Here is a 21,048-nt window from a genome sequence, read left to right as displayed (position 1 = left end):
TTGGGGACAGTGGTGCCAATGGTACAAACAATTCTCCCAGCAGACAGAGATCTCTGAAGACAGTGGACCTAGTGTTACGTTAATCTTCCCAGCATCTGCTTAGACTACTGCAATACCATATCCATACTAAATCAACTGTCACAGCATCTGTATTGTCCACTCCTCACAAACAGTATCAAAGAACATTGTAGGCCAACAGCCCATCAAAATTAGGGGGGGGAAAAAATCCCAACAGAATATGTGTGGAGTTTTGTTACTAATATCTGCATCTTCAAAGCCCATTTCTATAGTAGACGACTTAACAGTAATGAGCCATTTCTTCAAAAGCCTTCTTTTACATTCCCTGGTCCTTAAAAAAACTACTATTTTAAATCAATCACTTGTTTGAATTCTTTAATTTTTTTTAATCCTTAAAAAAATAAAAATCAATACACTACTTTCCAGTCTTCATACTTTTATTTTGTATACTAAACCAATGTAAATAAAGAATTCTGGTTTTTAGAATGAAAAATACTTCAGATTAAGTCTCTTATTCAGCTCTCCCAGAGATAGTGAGGTGGGAGAAGGAGGGGTGTCTTTTCTTAATCAATAAAGTTTTTCACAATACTGCATCCATAATATAACACTTCTGATGTCTACTTAGAACAGTGTCTTGAATTCAGAAGAACACTAGTATATGAAAATAAGATTGTCAAGCCTTATCACTTCACTTGTGTCTTACAATATTATGATCACAAGATGCTTTTATGATCCAGAAGAATAGATGCTCATCAACATGCCAACCATTTATAATTTAGGGGTACATAAAGTCATTCTAGATTCAGGTTCCCAACCTAAGAGTAGAGGGGAAGAAAATAAATAATGTCCATCTTTGCTCTCTTCAAGTTCTCCTTTCTCCATTGTGTAAATTCACCTCAAGGACAATACAGAAATATATCTACATACTACTGCACCACCTTACATTTTCAAGTAAAAGTCACACACACACTGATTTATCTAAATACCCCTTGCAAGTGTGCATACTACCCAGGATAACACTTAGTTTTGCCTGTCTTTCAGAAAAATATTCCAAGTGTTTCTCTAAAGGCATGGATTATAAGTTTTTATTGAAAAGCAAAGTAAATCCTACCCAAAAAGGGAAAAAAGAAATAATATGGAAGCAAGCACATTGACCTTCCAGTAAATTAAGCCCTAGAGCATTTCAGTTAAAAATAAAGAGTAGAGTTACTAGTTTCGTAGAGAAAAAGTATCTAAAGCTACAGTCACCAAAAGTCTGCCCTGTCAAATAAGCACATAAGCTTATACATGAACGCATAAGCAAGTACACAAAAAAATGTTTAAAGTGGCTTGTTTTGAGGCAAAGCATTTAATCAATGCAACTTACAGTAAAGCTTGCCAAACCTCCTGCAAGGCCCCTGTCTCGGAAAATACTGTGCACCTGCTCAGTTTATGCTAACACCTGTATGGAGCCATCCACCTATATAATTAACTGCGTATAAATTGACAGCTGTTAACTGGTTTGAGGATAGATATTTGATCTCCCGAGGTCTTAAAAAAAACTCACGTCAAAAGATCAGAAATGGATTAAACTGAACAACGGCTCGTCTACACTGTATTCTAGGAACTGTATTACCTTGCCAGAAGATCATGCGTTAACTACTTTTCACAAGTATTCGGAGCTCAACTTAAGTCAGAAACCACGCACCGCTAACAGAAACGTACTCTACCACCACCAAGTCGAGAAGTTCAGTTCAGCTGCACTCCAGGACGTTGAAGGCTGAAGTCGAGGGAGCAGACATACAGCAACAAAGAGACCCCACGAACCCTCCAGCAATGCACCTTTACAGCACCTCAAGGTCCCTGCAGGAGCCCGGCACCTTCCCGAGCCGAACCCAGGCGCCCTGAAGCCCCCTCCCGCCCAGCCCAGTCTGTGGGGCCACCCACACCCGGCACACACCATGTCGCTGCCCCACGCCTTACACGTTCCCAAGAGACACCAAACCAGCAGGGTGCCCTCCCCGATCAGAGGGGCCGCTCCACGAGTAAAATCGAGCCGATTTCACAGGTAAAACAAGCGGAGCAGCCGGCGAGCCGCGGGGTCGCTCCCCCCAGCGCACACGGAGGTCTCCGCCGGAGGGGCTCCCCGGCGCCGGGCGTGCGGCCCATCCACCTGTGCCGCTCCCAGCTTACCTGCTCGGCTGCACACGCGAAAGCCCGCACTGCTGGCGGTTCCTCCTCCCAAGGCAGCTGGAAGTCTTTTTTTTATTTTTGGAGCCTCGGGGCTCTCAGGTTTGGGCTTTGCGGTTCCTTGCGGCCAGGCACTCCCACCGCTGAGGTAGCTGCACGCAGAAGCAGCTAGAAAGTTTGCCACAGTCTCCACCTTCCCCTGCAATCCGCTCCTCTCCCAGCCTCAGACTCTTCTCCTTCCTGGCGAAAGGGACCGACTGGCTTTGAGGGCGTCAGCGGAGGCGACACTTTCCCAGGGAGGGTTCCCGCCCGCACCGCTCCCTCAGCAGCGCCGCGGCTGGAGGCGCTGCCCCGCCGGAGGGCGGCTCCGCGGCGGGGGGCGCCGGGGCCGTGTTTACCGCCAGCCTCATGCCCGCCGCCAGCGCCGCGGAGCTCCCTGACATCACTCATCCTCCTGCGCGCACACCCGCCCACTCCATTTCCAAACGGTGACTCACCCTGGCGCTGCTGCTATTCACGGGCAGGGCCAGAAAAACCGGCAGGACCTCTGCGGAGCCCCCGCCCGCCGCGGAAGGTGGTGGGTGGCGGCGCGGCCCCGCCCCGCTCGCTCCCGGTCCCGTCGCCCCCCCCCCCCCGCGCCTCTGCGCGCGCGCGCGTCGCCCGCCGCCCCGCGCGGCCGGCAGCCCCCGCCCGTCCCTGCCGAGCCGCCGCCGCCGCGCGCCGGGTCCTGGCAGATGCGGGGGCGCCGGTGCCCTTCCGCGGTCCCCTCGGCCTCCCTTCCCTGCTCGCCGCCTCCCATCCGCCATGCCCACCGCCGCCTTCCTTCTCTCCGAGCCACGCATGTCTCTCCCCGGGGGCCACGGGTTAGGCCAGCTGGCAGCACGGGATACCGGCTCCGCACCCGTAGCACACGCGTTGGGAGGTAAGCGCTGCCCCGCCCGGCAGCCAGAGCGGCGGCACCGGCGCAGGTGCCGGGCCGGGAGGCCCAGCGCCCCCCCAGCACCAGCAGGCACAGGCTTCCCGCGCTCGGCGGGGGACCGAGTTGCCCGAACTCCATCCTCAAACGAAGGACGGCTGTCACCGAACCGCTGCTCCTCGGGGTATTTCACCCCAGCTTTGGCTTTGCTAGAGGTGGTTGCTGGGGGTTTTTTGTTGCTTTTTTTTGGGGGGTGGGGGGGGTGGGGTGCGTGGGAAGGGCAGGACAGTGCCCCCCTGCCTTTTGGTTTAAAAAAAAAAAAAATAATTCCCCGCCATTAGGTAGCAACCAGATTTTGTTGGGAGCCGTCCCGTGTGAGAGGCGCGAAGGGCAGGCAGCAGGTGCCGGCGCCCAGCAGGCTCCGGCGGGGCGGGGCACAGGGAAGCAAGGAGGCCCGGTCCACTGCCCCGGATTCAAGGAAGGCACCTGACTCCCTGTTTGTTACATGCCGGGAAAGCCCCCTTCACCCAGCTATTGCCTACTCTGCTTGGGATGCTCACACTTTTGTTTTTTTCCACAAAAGCTTGGGGGAAGGGAAGGGGGAATCTGCTTCATTCCAGTACAGGGTGGAAACATTTTCTGCACTCTCACAGTTCTGTGGGACAGGGAGACTCTACCCTCAGCCAGCAGCAACAGGCAGGGCACTGGTATCCACAGGATGCCAGGATTTTAACTTTTTTCTCCTGCGGGCTTAATACAAATAGCATATTTTAACTAGATAAACAAGTCAGCTAGACTTACTGTTGTTCCTCTTGCTAGGTGAGTGCACATATGCTGAATCAAAAACTGTTAGAACTTCACAGCAGCCTTCACTGCCTGCTCTGATCCACACACACCCCACCCCCAATTCCTGTAACTGGGTAATGTATCCTTTAAAACAAATCTGGAAAACTGACAGTGGTACCATGGGTGAGGCTGGACATTTGCTTTTAACTGGTTACAGTGGCATACACTTACTCTTAATTGTATGCAAATCTTTGCAGAATTGCATTTTACTTGAAGACGTTACATGAAGAGGTTAATGACTGACAGAGTAACAGTTCAAAGGCTTGAAGTAGTAGTGAAAGTAGAAAAAGTATCTGTGGGAAACTGCAGATGCTAAAAAAAGCCCCCCCCCCCCTTTTTTTTTTTAAAAAATTAAAACAGCTATTTAAGGAAGGTTAAAAGGAAAGAAGGGAAAATTTACTGGCATTTTTCTAAATTAGTTAGATAAAACAGTCATCTGAAACACCATCTTTTTAATATTATTCTTTGTAGCACTGCATTTGAGAGAGCAAAAAAAGTAAGAGTATGTTAGCTCATTCTCTTCAAGGCCACACTTCATATCCAACCCTACAAGCCTGTTCTCACAGGTGACCTGTTGAGGAAGTATAGAATTTGGTCACAGAGTTCCTGTTGAGCTCAGGGGTGCATCTATGGAGGGCAGCTTCCAGGAGATGGTCTGTAACTACTTTGTTAACTACTGTTGCAAGTCTTGCATAGCAACAAACTTTTGCAAGCAAGTGGCAGCACTTGGCAGAGGTATTAGCACATCTCTTTATCGTTACTTTAGATGAACTTCACAAGGCCCTTTTTAGGCAGGAATTATGAGGAAGACTTGCAGATTTAAGACTTGCAGAATGACAGCTTATTTTATGAGGAAACAGAAGCCTCACATGCATACAGAATTCCACGGGGAGACCAACATACAAGTCACATTCCCTCTCACCTCGCAGGGAGGCAGATGGGCTGGAAGGACAAGAGTTTTGGAGAGGAAATATTACTGTGCCTTTCAGCTGGAAAAAAACCAGCATCTTTTTCATTACTGTTTATTTTTTCCCCCTTTCATGAGACCAGCAGGGATATTATTGGAAACAGTAATTCTATAAACAAACACAGCCAGCCTGTGCATTAAAATTCTGACTATTTCTAAAGAGACACACAGGCAGTTTTCAAAGGCAGCTACCACCAGAATCCTACTTAGTTCTGCCATGGGATAGAACTAAAGCTGCAATATTGGGGGGGGCGGGGGCAGGGCGGCACGGTAGTGGGCAAGAACCATATAGGAATTTCTAGTTCAAGCTGACTTTACAGTTTATAGAGAAAGTAAAGAGCAGTTCAAAAATAAAGCCTACTTGTGTAGCCAAGCCATAGCAGATAGCTATGCAGAACTTTGATAGGGAAGAACCTTATACTTGTGCTCAGCCTAAGTAGTTTCAGAACTAATAAACCATAAGTATGCATGTTCTAACAAGCTCACACACATTTGTAGCCTTTATTACAGCTGTGTTAAGAGCAGATGAAAACATACACTGGTATTTTACACTGAAGTGTCCTGTATCCCCCCTCCCCATAAGTACAGTCCCTCATAATTCTTTCTTGTTCTTCAAGTAGCATATAAATCAGGGTAATCCTGCAAACTACTTTTACACAGGCTTAACACTATACTCTGTACCCTGGTTCTCACAGCAGCCCTATTATATCTACAAAGGTGCTAGTTCATACTCCAGCCTTGAAACAGATGAAGCAACTACAGAATGATTTATTATTCACATGCAATTACAAAAGAATAAAATGCACTAAAGCCAAATGTGTGCAGAATATCAATTCATAAAGAGATTCTTCATCAGCATACACTCACTGGAATCTTAACACTACCTAACAAAAAGTTTCAGTCTTGGAATTAAATGCATTTCATCAATGACATGAATTCTACATCTCCAGCTCATTATTTTAATAAAATCACAAGTTCTTTTTTATCATCAAGGGATTTAGAACAGGGAAAAAAAGCTTACCTTATAGCTTTACCATTAAGGTCACTCCTTTTTGGCAACTTAACAAAGCAGATGAAAAGATAATCCACAAAAGAAATCATAAAACAAGTTTTCCGTTACTACTTCATACACATCTCAGTTCAAAAGCACACAGTGCCACCCTCCTACCGCAGGAGCTGGGACCCTAAGAAACACATTCATACACACCGCTGCTAGTTCAGAACACCGCAAGCTCAGCAGCCTGGATAACAAGTGTACCTTCACAAGCCAGTAGAAGCCAAACCCAAATAAATATGAAAAGAAAAAGAATACCATCTCCTGTAAAGCACCAAGCTGCTAAAACAAGCACCACTAGACCAAGCGCGCAAACTCAGGGGACTTTGATTAACGAAGACCCACGAGCACAGCAGCCTCAGTGAAGCCAACCGAACCCGTCCTCGGGCCTCCCGGGCAGCGCCCTGCGCCGCCAGCCGGCCCCACCGCCCCGGCGTTACCTGCGGCCCCGGCCTGTGCCTGCCCTGCCGCCCGACTGCCGAAGCGCGGCTGCCGCCCGCCCCGCTTCACGCTTTCAAAGGAGGCGGGAAGCGGCGGCAGGCCAATGGCAGGCGGGCGGCCTGAGGGAGCCGGCCCGCCGTGCCCGCAGGTGCCCGGCCGCGGCTCGGCCTGCCGTGGGCCCGCCTCGGGCCTGCCTCGGGCCCGCCTGTGGGCCTGGCTGGCTGCCTGCCTGCCGGCCGCGCTGCCACCGCGGGGGAGCGGAGCTCCGCTGCCTCTGGCTGCCCTTGCGAGCAGCCTGTCCAGCCCGGGACTGCTGGAAGCATCCCTGAAGGGTAGGGGTTTCTTCCAGCTACTGTCTTTTACTTCCCGAGACTTACAAACCCTGTGATTATTGTTTCCCTTTTGCCTAATCATGGTACATTATACAGTTAACGTTTCTCAAAAATTGCTACATTAGCTGTTTCCATAACGAAAAGCTGAGAAGAGATACCAAGTTTTCCAAACTGTTTCCCCAAAGGCTTACGTTATTGACAACGTCCTTGGATAATTTCAGGGAAAAAATGCTGAAGCTCTGTGGAATTTATACTCCCTGGTAAACCTCATGGGAAAGAGAAAAACTGATTTAGATTACAGGGATTTTTTCTTTTTTTAACAAAGCAATAACTGAAAACAAACTTTGCACTTTCTTCTCAATATTTCACTTACATAAGCAAAAAAAGCTGGAATGCAAAGTTATCCTATTTTTTTCTTTTGGATATTACTGTGGGGTGGAGTTTGGGGGAACATGACTATTTGCTTGTTTCATTTTGGTAATGCTTTTAGTACTCAAACTACCTGAAATCAGACATGCTTTAGAAGATGTGAAGTAAGAGAATTGGTTCAGTTTCTTTAAACCAGTTTCACTTATGACTGAAGCCAAAAATTGATTTTCTATCTAAAAATGTACGCCTCCAAAAATCACTGACTCCAGCTTCAGAACTCTTTCTATACATAACAGCAGTGTTTGAAAAAATGCTTCTCTTGTACGAAACAAGGCTTCCAAAGGAACAGTAAGAGTGCAGGTACTTACTTGACAAAGGGTGCAGGGGGGAAATGGGAGATCAGGGAACAATAAAAGGAAATTCTAGTTTATCGTCTCTATCTACAAGTTTGAAAATCAAGGCGATTCTAGGAAACTGCATCAAGCAGAAGTATGGGGAAATATTCTCAACCTCTTTAAGAAAAGAAGTAACATTTTTAGAAACAACTAGTAGATCAGAAGAATGATGCCAGGCAGCCGGAAAGGGTTATTATAAGACTTTCTGGGTATGACATTAAATGCATGAAAACTAAGAGAAGACTGCTTAGCTGTAACAATGATCAGAAAGTCAACTGACAGCAGAATTAGCCCATTTTCTTTGCTACTCAGCCTTATCTACTTTATCTTCTGTTCATGCTCCTGAGTAGTTTTCTTCTCTAACTTCTCTGATCCCATCTTTCCTGTGTAGCTTCCTTCTAATTTCTCAGCCTTTGGATTTTTTGCAGCAGGCCCATCTGAAGCAGAGTAGTTGTGCTAAACGCTTGACTGCTAACAACTGTCCTCTTCAACAAAAAGTTTATAGGGCTTTTCCCCAGTAGTGCAAAACAAAAAGCATTTTTGAATTTGAATACAAACTAACAGTAGCTGAACAGGACTTGCTAGATGACCTCTTCTTGTCTCTATGTGTGTGCTTTGCTGTGAAGGAGATTTTTATCTTACTCAGGTGGGAAAAGAGAAAAAAAATAGAGGGAAAAGGAAGTAAAACTGAAATGTGAATGAGCAATCCAAAACTGCTAAGGTTTACCCCTCCCCACTGAAGTTTATCTCATTATCTTATATTTTAGGATTCTATTCGTATGAAGACTTTTTTTTTTTTTTTAGCAAAACCTATTTTTAAACCTAAGCAGCTGACACAATTGCATGAGGGACAGGTGGCCTACTTAAAAAAAAAAAAACAAAAAACCAAACAGTGACTGCTGTTATCTGATTGTAAATTCAATGTGAAACATGCAGAGATCTATCATACTAGGGTAACCTCCTGTCTAATCTGCTGCCCTGGCTCTGGTAGCAGGCAATGCAAGAAGCTTCAGAAGATGCACAATGAAAATATCAATAAAAGCTGGGAAAAGGACAGAAAGGAGTAAAGGATCCTTCTAGTCTAGCTGCTTATCTACTTACTCTTCCAAAGTACTCACTTTTCATTTTCTTTCTGGCTAGCATAAGAGGAGATGCTTTTTCTCCTTTAAATAAAAGGACCAGCAATCAACAAGTAGGGCTTAATGAAGTTATGCACTGAACACCAAAAGATTGCTACTTCTGGTGCATTTTTTTGGGGGGTGTATATGGGTTGTGATGCTTCTTAAATATGTAAGATCTTAATACAATCCCATACCTGCTTTTCCAAGAGTTTAAAAAGGTTTGAGGAAAAATACTGGAAAGTACACAAAATAGTCTCAGATGAAATCTCACTATTACCCTATGCAAGGCTGTAGAATAAACTCTGTCTATGAAATAATGGCTAAAGGCATTCTGACAGATACCCTTCAAGTGAATGAGTCATGAACCTCAGAGATACGAAGAAGCAAAAGAGAGAGCTGACTCATACATCAGTTCTGAATTTGAAATACTGCATGCCTCTTTCAATATTCTGTGTATTAGCAGGGTTTTAACATGTCTTCTTTTTCAGAGAATCAAAAGATAAATGAGTTTGGTGACAAGATGTGTGTTGCACTGTATTTGAAATGTATCCAGAAGTAATTTTGGGCTTATTCTTACGTGTGAGCAAAATGCCTTGGTTCTACTTAAGGTAAGTCATGGCCAAGAGATTTGGCATGAAGGCCCCAGTCAAGAAAATGTTGATTAATGGATGATTTTTTAGACTGCAAAGCACTTCCTGATGAGTCTTTATACCAGTTTGTATGTATCATCACACAGATATGACTAGATGGCTTCTGATGGCATGAAGCCAAAGTAAAGGGATCCGGATAGTGTCTTGTCCTGCCAAATGTACATTTACTGTCATAAAAATATGTCTTTTCCTTTGATTCACATTTTTTAATTGATTTGGAGGAGGATGCAGAAAGGGTGAGTCATAATACAGGGAGAAGGGTTCTTCCTATAACCTGAGGAGGAAAAAGATGAAGAGTCTTCTCAAGTCTTTATCTTGAAAAGAGGGGCAGATCTCAGAACAGATAAGGAGGCTTACAGTTTTCCATGAAATGTCTCAATGGAAAACACCATAGCATAATCTTGACTTTAGGTACTACAAATTTATATGCAGGCAGACCTTTGAGATGTCTTCATTGTTAAGAGTGGAGATTCTTGTTCTGCTTTTATAAATAAATCACAAGGAGTTGTAAATATAGATGTCTCCAAGGTTGCACACGCTAGGAAAAGCAATAGAAAGTAAGATAGCAATGGAAGAGTATTCTGCAAGCTGAAGCTGATGGGAATCTTGTATCTAGTATGAATATAATTGAAACTGATTAATTATGCGCTGAGCTGAATTGGCATTGTGCCAGTTCAGAGGCAGGCAGAAAAAGTATAAAACTATAAAGATCTACAGGGTGATAGGCTGTGAAGAAGGAACTACACTAGAACCAGAAATATCGTATGACTGGATCCTTAGCTTCCTTTCAGAGTATGAAGAAAGCAAAAGCATATTATGCTCTGACTGGAAAGTGGTGCTCCTATCTGACTCAGGAATAACTGAGTGACTTGTAGAAACACCGCTGATCATATAACTGCTATGAGAAACTGTTGGCACCCACAACCCTACAATAATATCCCTTGTGAATTACTGGTCAAATGTAATTAATGAAAAGAAGCAGCTTTTTAACATGTTTCATTGAACCAAAAGCAGCCTTTGTCCATCACCTCATAGAAATAACTCCAGGCAAGCATTTTTCTAGTCTGTCTGGAAAACCTGCAGTACCTGTGGTCTTTTCTAAGGCAGAAAACCCCCCAACCCACTGTAAATATCTAGTATGTGCTCTCACTCCAATCTCTTATTCCTACTCTGCTTGATATTTGTATATTCTAAACATTATTTTATAACTTTGTTAATTTTTTCACAAAAATATTGAGAAAAAGGCTAATGACAATAACAGAAATACATTGCAACAGAGAACCGTGCCATAGTAGGCAGTCATGGCTAAACTGGATATTGTGGCAACTGGGAGTTAGTTAATTGGGACCTCCTTTTTCTATGCCTTTCTGCTGTGGCCTGGAACGGATGCAGGCTGGGGATGGCACAATCCACAGCATAGTGGAGAAGTATTTTCCAGTCACCTAAGAGCAGTAAGTGGAGTCTACGTAATGATTCCTGAAGATTTCACGCTCCAGTGATTCTGTAAGCTAGTTAAACATTGTATTTAGAGGTATTTAGACTTTAAAAAATCTCTTTTTAAAACCTGCTGTTACTTAATTCAAAATGCCTTTCTTTACATCATGAGGAAATGTTATTTTGCTGCCATATGGAGACAAGAAGAAGGACAGACTAGAGACAGTCCCTAGTACACATGTTCTTGTTTGTGTGTCTGGCTCCTGTTACAGAGAGAGGGGAAAACCAGATTTTGAGAGTAGGCATGGGATAGCTCCTACAGCAAAAAATATCCAGATTATAAAATCTGGGAAGCAGCATAGAATACAAGTGTTTTATACTCCTTACGTCTCTGGTATCATTTGGGGATTAACTGCCTTTGAACCAGAGAGCTCTTGCCTAACCGATATGATCTAGCTTACACTGAGGAGTCCAAGAACAGAACTGGAACCCACCAGCGGCCAGTGTTAATCACTTGCATTCCAGACTTTTTCTATACATCACTACAGTCCACATGTTGATGCTAACAGCTTTATGATCATGCAGACATCAACTCCTGGGATAATTTTTGCTTCCTGTATAGTTCTCTTAAACAGTCACAATACTTAAAGGCTACTTGTAGAATTACATTTTAGTCCTTTTAATGGATTTCTCACATGGTGAATTTTTTATGCCACCATCCTTTCAAAAATACCAGGCAGACTAGGGCACGAATGAGACGCATTGCAAAGACTGCTGCATGTGACTGCCCAAAGAGGCTTAAAGGAAAACTGTAGCATGGTCATTGGTTTTCACTTCAGTTACTGGGACCAAAGTGGACTGCAATTTGCTTACATTTGTTTTACTTAGCTAATTTTTCCTTGTGAGCATCAGAGTTACATCTTGCTTTCTGTCCTAAACTCTTAAGCAGTGCTGCATGCTGCCTATTAAAAAGTTGTCACATTCAGTGCCAGGGTTAGCTACAAATTGAATCAGGCTCAATCTGGCAGGAATGGACATCTGAGGGTCACTTCGTGCAACCCCTTCCTTGAAGCCAGGTTAACACTGAATTGAGGCCAGGCTGTCCAGAGATTCGTCCAGCTGGGTCTTGAAAACCTTTCTCTCTGGGAAACTGTTCCAATGCTTAAATATGATAATAGTGACATATGTTTTCTTTACAACTAGCTGGAACTCTCTTTCTCAATTTCTGATTGCTGTTTCTCATTCTCATTTCCTGCTGCTCTGCAGAGAGCCTGGCTTCAGACTCTTGGTTGGTAACGTTCTCTTAAGCGCTGGAAGGCTGCTGCTAGGTCCTCACTAAGGCTTTGCTTCTGACAAATTGTTTCTCTGCTCTAACTGACCATCTACTGAATCTGTAAAGTGTTTAGGGGAGGTACTGGATTAAAAGTTTTGATATTAACATAAATTCATGTTCTGCATGTCACTAATAAAATTCTAGAAATTGTACTAAATTTCTGTATGATAAAATATTCAGAAATATTTTTGTGGGCTTAACGTTTTTAAGAGAAATTCAGAATCATATTTTACTTCAGTCCTTAGCAGCCAAGTAGGTGATGGGTCATAATTGTCAGCTCTTTCTTTATATTGATCTAGGAGGGGGGTTCCAAAAGGAAATGGAAGAAAGCCCTATATCCCTTTTTCTGTAATTCGGCATAATGTGAAAAAGGTTGAGAACAACAATGTCTGTTCTGCAAAATTTAAAATAACTACTTACATTGTCTTTAACATAGAATAGAAGCTGTAGTATGAAAACAATATAGTTGTCAAGATTAGGTATAGTTACAAATATTTCATTTTCACATTGACTCTTCTGTTCTAAAAAACTGAATTCTTACTGATGGTACAATCTGAACCAGTTATGAATACCAAACTCAAAGTCTTGAGGCATATACACTATGACTGCTTCTCTTCTGCCTAAATTTACTGTAACTTTCCCTGTTCATTATTATTTTCATCCTCCTCCTCTGTTACTCCTTCCCTGTGCTTTGCAATTTAATGGCTGCAGTGCTTTCTGTATATTTTCGCTTTCATTCAAGGTTTGTATGACCTGCATTCTTTTCTTTATATAATTCTCAAGGTGACAAAAAGTTAAGACTGTGTTGAAGAATAATAACTTAAACACTTAAGTCAGTAAGAAAATAAAGACATGGTTACTTTTTACATACCATAAGGGTGTTTCCTTTAAGTGTCAATATAAATTTTACATGATTTTAATGTTTTCAGTCCTCCTTGAAAGATTAATATATAATGAATATTCACTTGATTTTTCTAAGCATTTATTATTAGTAATATAATGTACAGTATTTTTAATCCATATGCCTCCAGGCTTTTTTAGAAATGAAGGTATGTATGATTTTCCCACTTATCAGATAAAAATAAGATTGTACAGTGGTGGCTTCTGCAAGGTTCAGCTGCACATTAGAAACAGGATGAGGATTCCTGACTTCAGCTAACTGATCTATATACTGTGAGCCAATGTCACGCTGTTTTTTATTAGTGGGAAATCTAGTGTGTCTAGAATAAACAAATCTCAGACATTTGAAATAAGCCCAGAATGCAACAGTATTAGTAATAGGGGGAGTGGCTGTGTGTGTGCTTGCACAGACGTAAGATAGATCAGGCTTCTGGTATATAAAGTATGAGAAGGAATTTCAGAGTCAGAAAATGCTGGAAAAATCCTTTTAACATGACCATATTATAATCATTGTTCCAAGAATGCTACAGAAGGAAAAAAGGCTACATAAACCCACAGTGTTATGCTAAACTTTGTTAGCCTGCCAAAAAAAAAATAAATCCCAAGCTGTATAGAAGATAGGGAACACTACAAATCTAGTGTTTATATTACGATTTTTAAATAGGAGACTGGAATTCTATTTCCAGCTCTGTGTTATGATGTTGGGCAAGTTCCTTCTAATTATATTTTGTGTATATTTTCACTGGGCTTTGACAGCCCAGTTACAAGGGACCTGTGACCAGCCCCTTCTATCAAAGATTTTGATGGGTTGGAACTGTATTTTGAAACCCTGAAATAAGTTTATACATACATTTGGGGGGAAAAACCCCTAGTTTTTCTCCCCATTTATCTGTCCATTTTTTTAAATACTTTTGAGATCCTTACCTAAAAGTGAAAACCTGGAAAACTGACTGTATGTCTGCACTTATATTACAGAGTATGGGTGAAAAGTTAAATTTGTCAGTATTATGTATTTATTGAATTCTCAAGGTTTTGCATGATTATATACTAAATAGGTTGGGTTTTTTAAAATACAGGTACATTGCTTGTGTTGCTTAAGTACTGCTATTATTAGCCCAGCTAAGATATGGGACATAGCATCCAAAGCCCTAATGGATGTACTCATATTAGTTGCAACCATTTTAGCTTTTAGAAAGCCCCTTCTTAGTCTACAGAAATTAACTGTGTGAGAGAAACTGCAGGCACCTCTTGATGTTTCAACAATACATCCCATAAAGTTTCTTAAAAAAACCCCAACGACTTGACATCCCTCGTACCAAATTCAAATAACATCAATAAGAGTAATGGAGAAAACGTGAACTAAAATACTGTTTCTTTAACTATTTGAAAATTTCATAGGTTTAAATCTGAAAACTTGTATTGTACAGCAGTTGTGTGTATTTCCTAACATTATATTGACAGCAGCATTGAAAGAACAGAAATTCACCTTGCTAATGACCTCTGGCTTTGGCAAAATAATAAGTACAAGAAAAAGAGAAAAAAGAGAAGATCTGTTCTTACCGTAAACAGGAAAAGAGGCTTTATAACAGCAGTTGCTAGCACCTCTAAAATTAATTCTGGGTCAAGCTTTCCGTGATAAATGCCTTTTTTTAGAGTTAATACGGAGCAGCTCAGCCTAGAAACACATTAAAAATATTTCAAACAAGTCAGTCTGGAAAGTAAGTTTTAAAATAGTACAAGTGGAAACAAACCCATAAATTTTTACTGGGTATTCATTTTCTATTATAAATTGTCTGGCCTAGAGTATTTCCATCTTTCCCTCTGCCTGAAATGTAATTAATTCAGGGCACAGGCAGTTGACTGTAAATTATAGCAGAGGTTAGGTTGGAAGGCATCTCTGGAGGTCATGCAGTCTAACCCTTTATCAAAGCAGGGCTAAATGTAAAGCTCTAGCAAGCTGCTTGGGACTGTCCAGTCCAGTTTTGAGTATCTGCAAGAATGTAGATTCCGTAGGGTTTTTGTCAAGAAATTTCAGTGCTGAATCTCTTCACCAGGACATTTTTCTCCTTCTATATATTTGGCATTTCCCTCTTCTACTTCTAATCCCATTTGTAATCGTCACCATAAATTACAGTATGAAGGAAAAAATGATATTGCAACATCTTCCATAGTATTTTATGCAAACACATTTTACTAAACATTGCAGCAAGCCAGGAATGCATGTTTCCTGCGTAAGCAGTAACCCCTCAGACCACATTAACCAATGTCAAATCTCTAGTAACTGTCTGATCAAAATGTTAATCACTTTTGATGATCAATTTATTTGTGTTAGACAATATAAAAATACTGTCAGGTAGTTAAAGCCAAGAAAAGAGCTCTGATAGACAATTTTGACTTTTAATAACCGATAAGCTTTCTTATTAAAAATAAAAATATTTGGATTCTAAGTTTTCCTCAAGTGGGCATATACCAAACACCAGGAGAAAATGTTAATGTGTGGGAAAAAAGAAATGGAAAGCACAGCTAACTGAGTGCACTTTGTGTATACTTTGCACAACACATCAAGTGCAGATAACAGTACAGGTAGGAAAAGGCAATTTAACTTTTTTAATTGTTCAGTTTTAACAGTAATTATTGCCTTATACATGGGACCAATAAGGAAGTTTTCTGGGTTTTGTCAAGTTTTCTCAGGGTTTGTCAGTTGCTGGAGACATTCTCATCTGGATGCAAGGTAAGGGTAAAAATGCTTTTATTCTGAAGAACTAGCATTTTATACCATCAACTAAATTTGGCATTACAGTTTCCTTGAATGACAAAGCCAATTAAAGAGGCTTTTGCTACCCTGCGCCTCCAAAGCCCTCCTCCCCTGGTACTCACTTCTACTTAAATGCTACAATGTAATACTTCCTTTGCTATGAGAAAAAACTCCAAAACAATAAACTATTTGTGTCGGTACTTAAATCAGCTCAGTGAAATGATCCAAGTTAAAACAAACTTTCAAACTGGATTAAACCCTTTTAAACTACATTAAACTGTCAGAAAAAAAACCCTAAGAGTGGGGTATAAGAAGGATGTTGTACTCGTGTTCTCTCTGTGAGAGTGATGAAAATGGATAAAAATAAGGCAAGGAAGAAACTTTCTTTAGTAAATTGAGACTACTTTTTATGCTATCCAAGTCAAGTTCATGGAAAGAAGATTCACATTTGCAGAGAACAAGCAACGTTACTAGTGCTGATGTTTATTTCCAGCATTTTTTTCCTAAATTATCAACTTCTTCAGTCTTTAATGCAAGAGTATGAGTGGCTGAATCAACTCCAGTTTGTCCCAGGGTGTGGAAACCCTCCTTGTGCCCATTGCTTTTGGCTAGTATATGACAAATGACATGTCGACCTCTTCTGTCCACCTGACCCACGCAAATATGATCAGCTGCTTTTGTGCTCACAGAAACACTGCCAGAAACGTACGTCCATTACAGTTTAGGATGCTATAGCTCACTTCTGAAGGTGAGCTACCATTAGAACTGCATTTTGAAGTTTGTGGAAATTGGCTAACTATTAGAGACATGCTGCTCCACAGTGCCTAAAAAGGGGAGTTCCTGAGGTGCAAATCTGTATAAATTGCTATAGAAACAGAAAGTATGGTATGTTAGAACAAATTGAGACAATAATTTGTAAATAAGCACAAGCATGGAAAGGAAATCGACTATGAAAACATTAAGATATCACAACAGAACAGACACAGCAGAATTCAACTTCAAGACAATGAAAAGACACATCAGTAGTCTGTGTAAGAATTGTCCATTTGCCTAATAATGATTAAAACATTTCCCTATATTTCTTTCATGTACCACTGCAATTAGAAAATGTAGGAAATTGTTTATCCCTGATAATCAAGAAACAGTACTCAACAAACTTATATGCATTGTATTTAACTATCCTAGTAGAAGGTGGTTTAGCACGCTGCAACAGTAGAGATATTTAATACATTTTATCATAGCTGAAGTGAGATTTAAGGAACTTCTTGAAAGACTCTAGCTGGGTAAATTGAAGACTTCCAGTCTTATCATACCTAGTATTTAGAAATATTTATAGTCCTTTTAATAGGAAAAAAAAAAAGGTATTATTTTGGTGTGGCACATCAAAAGGCATACTTTTTGCTCTGTCCTTAGAATGGGAGTTTCCAATGGAAATTTCTGTGGTATGTGCACTGCTTTTGGTCAGTGAGTGATTTCAGAATGATGCAGAATCTAACACAGGGACAAGAGCTGCCACTGCCGGTGGTGGCCTACTGTCACTGAGCCTTTGCTACAGCTGCTGCTGTTTCTGAACCCCTAACACTGAAAAAGAAGTTAAGTAATACCTTCCAAAGACAGACACTTTAATTAGACTAAAGTATTCCAAGTGAAGAGAAGTGAGGCTGGGCTCTTAAAATTTTTCCCTCCACTGTAGATAATGGGAATAGAGACAAGTAAAATTGGCAAATGGTTCTGAAGGATATTTTTAAGTTTTAAAGGAAAAAGCACAAGTTAGACACATGACTACATACTAGTGGTAGCTGCCTAGGTTTTAAGACCCTGCACTGGGAGTGCTGAGTCATTCCAATATTATACAGAAAAATATCCCACATAAGGGCATCTGGATAACATTAGTTTTAATCCAGAATATAAAACGCACTAGAGAATCTCTCAGGAGCAGAGGCAGTAGAGGCATGTGGTTTAAAACACTGCCAGCAGCCAAGGTCAAATGAAAGCGTAGGTACGTATTACTTTGTTATTTAAATTTTAACAATAATGGCCACACCTGGGGAAGGGTAAGTTTGTATTACACTCCACATAGTCACATATTTGACATTATACAAACTGCTTACCCCAAGGGTAAATCCTGTGTTGGTTCATCACTGAAACTTGAAGACAAGAACTAGTAAAACCTGTCAGACGGGAGTTTGGCAAAACATATTTTTTGATTATAAACTAAATGTAACTTCTAAATATTTATTTTCTTCAAACTTAAAGAAATGTATATTTTATGCTGGTTTTGGAACCAGGAAAATCTTGACTATGATGTTATCTCATATTGCTGGGTGGTAAACTCTGCATATACATATTCTAGGAAAAAATACTGAGATTTCACATTAGAAACCATAAATGCTGGGTCTGTGGTAATGTAATCTATCTTAAGATGTTGCTGTTTACGGCAGCTAACCACTTACACTGGTTTTTGTCCACTTTTTGAGATCAACCAACTAGATTACAGTCAGATATTAATGTCAATTAAATTTTCAGATTATATACTAGGGCATCACTACATTCTAGATTCTCTTGGATTCTGTTTATGTGAATTGGTTATGTTACAAAATTTATGTCACAAATGTAGAACTTTCAAATGAGATCCAAATAATTCTAGACAAAGCCAGCTATCATAACTCACATCAATATTAATTTTTGAAGCCTAATTATAATAGTATAAAGACTGATCTATGTACTTTGTACAACTTAGACAAAGGCATTGCTATACAGTTTTTTGCCTATTTGTAACTGTAAAGCCAAATAAGTATAGCCCATCTAAATAACCACATTTTCTGATGTCCAATTTCCTTTTGTGCATAAGTACATAAAAGCATAAATGACAAAATATGTATCAAACACCTTGCTAACCCCATAATGGAAACACAGGTTCTAACTATTAGCACGCATACACAGATTTAAAATAGAAATAAATCCTGAGAAATGAATAGCCATTATTTTTCCCTGAGCTGAGCACTGGAAAGCAACTTTTTTTTTGGTTGGTATCTGACTTTGTAATTAGAAGAAAGATAAAAGATAAAAATCACTATAAGCTATTGAATTAATGGATAGCTTGTATGATTTAAAGAAAATAATCTCTATTGAATGCTGCATATGTTTGCAGTTTGTCCTCTGGAAAGAACAGTGTGGCATTTTGCAGTAGTTGGCATATACAGTAGTGGGTATGTTTTATATCTGTATTGATCCTTTGTGGTGTCTTGTAAAAGAAGCCTGTAAATTATTAATGTCTAAACCAAATTAGATTCTAGAAAAAAACCTTTACTGAACTCCATTTTAAGGGCAGCAGAGTTGTAAAGTCAGCTGGCTTAGCTATAGTGATTTCTAACAATCATTTGGTTGCTAATAATACCTCAATCACCATGTACAAACCACGCTCAGACACCGGCTATGGAAGCAGTGGTGCAAAGTACGTTTAGATAACAGGCCTCAAAAAAAAGGGGCTATCTCTTTGCCCCAGAAGTGCTAGCCTGCTTGTGTTGTTTCCGGGCAGGAAACAAAACCATGTGGATATTAAATGATCGGTCCTAGAGGCATGAGACTAACACTCACCAGCACATTGAATAGTGTCTCACCACATGTATATTCCCCAGAATGGCGGCTGCACTATAAAGCAACCCAGTGATAATGATCTGGGGTTGCAATTTTCAAGAGGAATGGAATTCAGGCCTTGCATGGGCACCCTGAAACAGTACTGGCCAAAGTCACTAGTTGTCCTGGAGTCCTCAGTTTGAGAGTGCAGAAACAAAAACAAGTTTGTAAAGTGATCATTTGAGTAATTAGATGAATATGTAAACACATTGTTTATAGAAAACATATACGTACCAAACCTGGTAATATTCATTGAATACACTGATAATTATTATCACTTCCCCTATAACATGTTGGATACTTGAGTACCGGGGAGGGAAAAGGTGCTGACAGCTCAAGACTAGGAATAAGCATCTGTCATGGTCTCACACTTTTAACTAAGAGATTACTACACAGATGCTCATAAAGAACTAGTATAGTTGTTAATTTATTTTCCTTGCCATGAGCACTTCCAAGGCTGTTGTGCAAGGCATTCAGCAGCCAATAGGTACAGCTACGCTGTCTTCTTAAGCTGGGGTCATCCTGAGCAGCCTATAAAGTAGCTAAGCAGTGCAACTGTTGTAGCACAAGAACTCTGTGCCAGCAAGTTTTCCAAATATTTACTTACCTTTACAGGCAGATTTTACAGCTGACACTGAACTGCTTACTGCCATGGCTACGCTGCTTCCAGTCCTGAGCTAGCTCATTTGAATCTAGCTTGAGCGTCTCTTCAAAACTCTGCAGACATAACTGTACAGCTCTACAATGTATATTATTTCAGTTTTCAATATTCAAATTTTTCTATTAATTTTCTATAGCACATAAGACATTGGAGGCATAGGTTAAGTATATTACTGAGAAAAAAATCTTACATATAAAGCACAATTACTCCATGATGACTCTAAAGGGATTATGTGCTAAAGCAGCTAAAACCAGCTGAATTTAAAGGTGTTTCTCAAGATGCCTTAACACCATTGACTTCTCAGAAACACTCAAGGCATTCCAGGATTTTAATTTGTGCAATGGAGAGTCGTTTGGAGTCTGCAAGTAAAACCTGCATTGTTCCTTTTTTTTTTTTTTTTTTTTTAATTTCTTGTTATGTATTGCTCCAGATCTAGCATAGCGTTTCCTCCTGCTTTAACATATTACAAATCATGTTACTATAATTAAAGCTGTATTGTTGAATTGGTAAACAGATTAGATGCTAGAAAATGGGAGTTCAGCTTAGACTGTTTGATTTCAGTTTATTACTCTACCAAATCCAGATGTATTTGTTCACCCTCCATTTTAGTGAAGCATGTCTGGAAAGATCTGTAAAGTGGGAGGAGACCAATACAATTTATGTTAATAATGACAATACAAAGCCCACTGTTTTTCATTTGTCTGTTTCAGAAGTTTTTCAAAATGCTCATGTAACTTGCCTTTAGATAGATCACATTTATAAAGATAAAAATAGATTAACCTTATTCAAATAGTTATGGTTTCTCATTTGACTTAAATGTCCTATTGTAACCTTCCCTTGGATTGTCTGATTCCACATATTCTTCACTATAAACCCCTAAATATTTACATATTAAATACTTATTATTTATTAATAAATACCTATCTATAGACACACACATTGATGCAGATAACTCTTGAAAAATTAAAGCTGTGCTCCAAAATGTTTAACTTAAATGAAAAAGATGCAGCCAAGTTGCAGACTGTGAAATTCATCTTGTGTGGTTTGGCTT

The 21,048-nt window shown here is 40.6% G+C and overlaps 1 protein-coding gene across 5 annotated transcripts in view; it reads right to left on the bottom strand.

Annotated features, from left to right (window-relative positions):
* Positions 1–21,048, bottom strand: part of SGMS2 (sphingomyelin synthase 2) — a 61,226-nt gene that overhangs the window by 35,439 nt on the left and 4,739 nt on the right. For 2 of the 5 annotated variants that reach the window (XM_056328157.1, XM_056328167.1), the window contains exon 1: positions 14,506–15,338. The exons of 1 other annotated variant lie outside the window; for it this stretch is intronic. The gene's annotated coding sequence lies outside the window, so the exon portion shown is untranslated. Of the gene's footprint in view, positions 1–2,190; positions 2,652–2,684; positions 2,783–14,505; positions 15,339–21,048 lie in introns of those variants that run through there. 2 more of the 5 variants (XM_056328199.1, XM_056328177.1) reach the window with 2 other exon arrangements.

This window comes from Falco biarmicus, chromosome 1 (genome assembly GCF_023638135.1).
Source record: "Falco biarmicus isolate bFalBia1 chromosome 1, bFalBia1.pri, whole genome shotgun sequence".
Classification (NCBI taxonomy): domain Eukaryota; kingdom Metazoa; phylum Chordata; class Aves; order Falconiformes; family Falconidae; genus Falco; species Falco biarmicus.
This window is presented reverse-complemented; position numbering and strand designations above follow the sequence as displayed.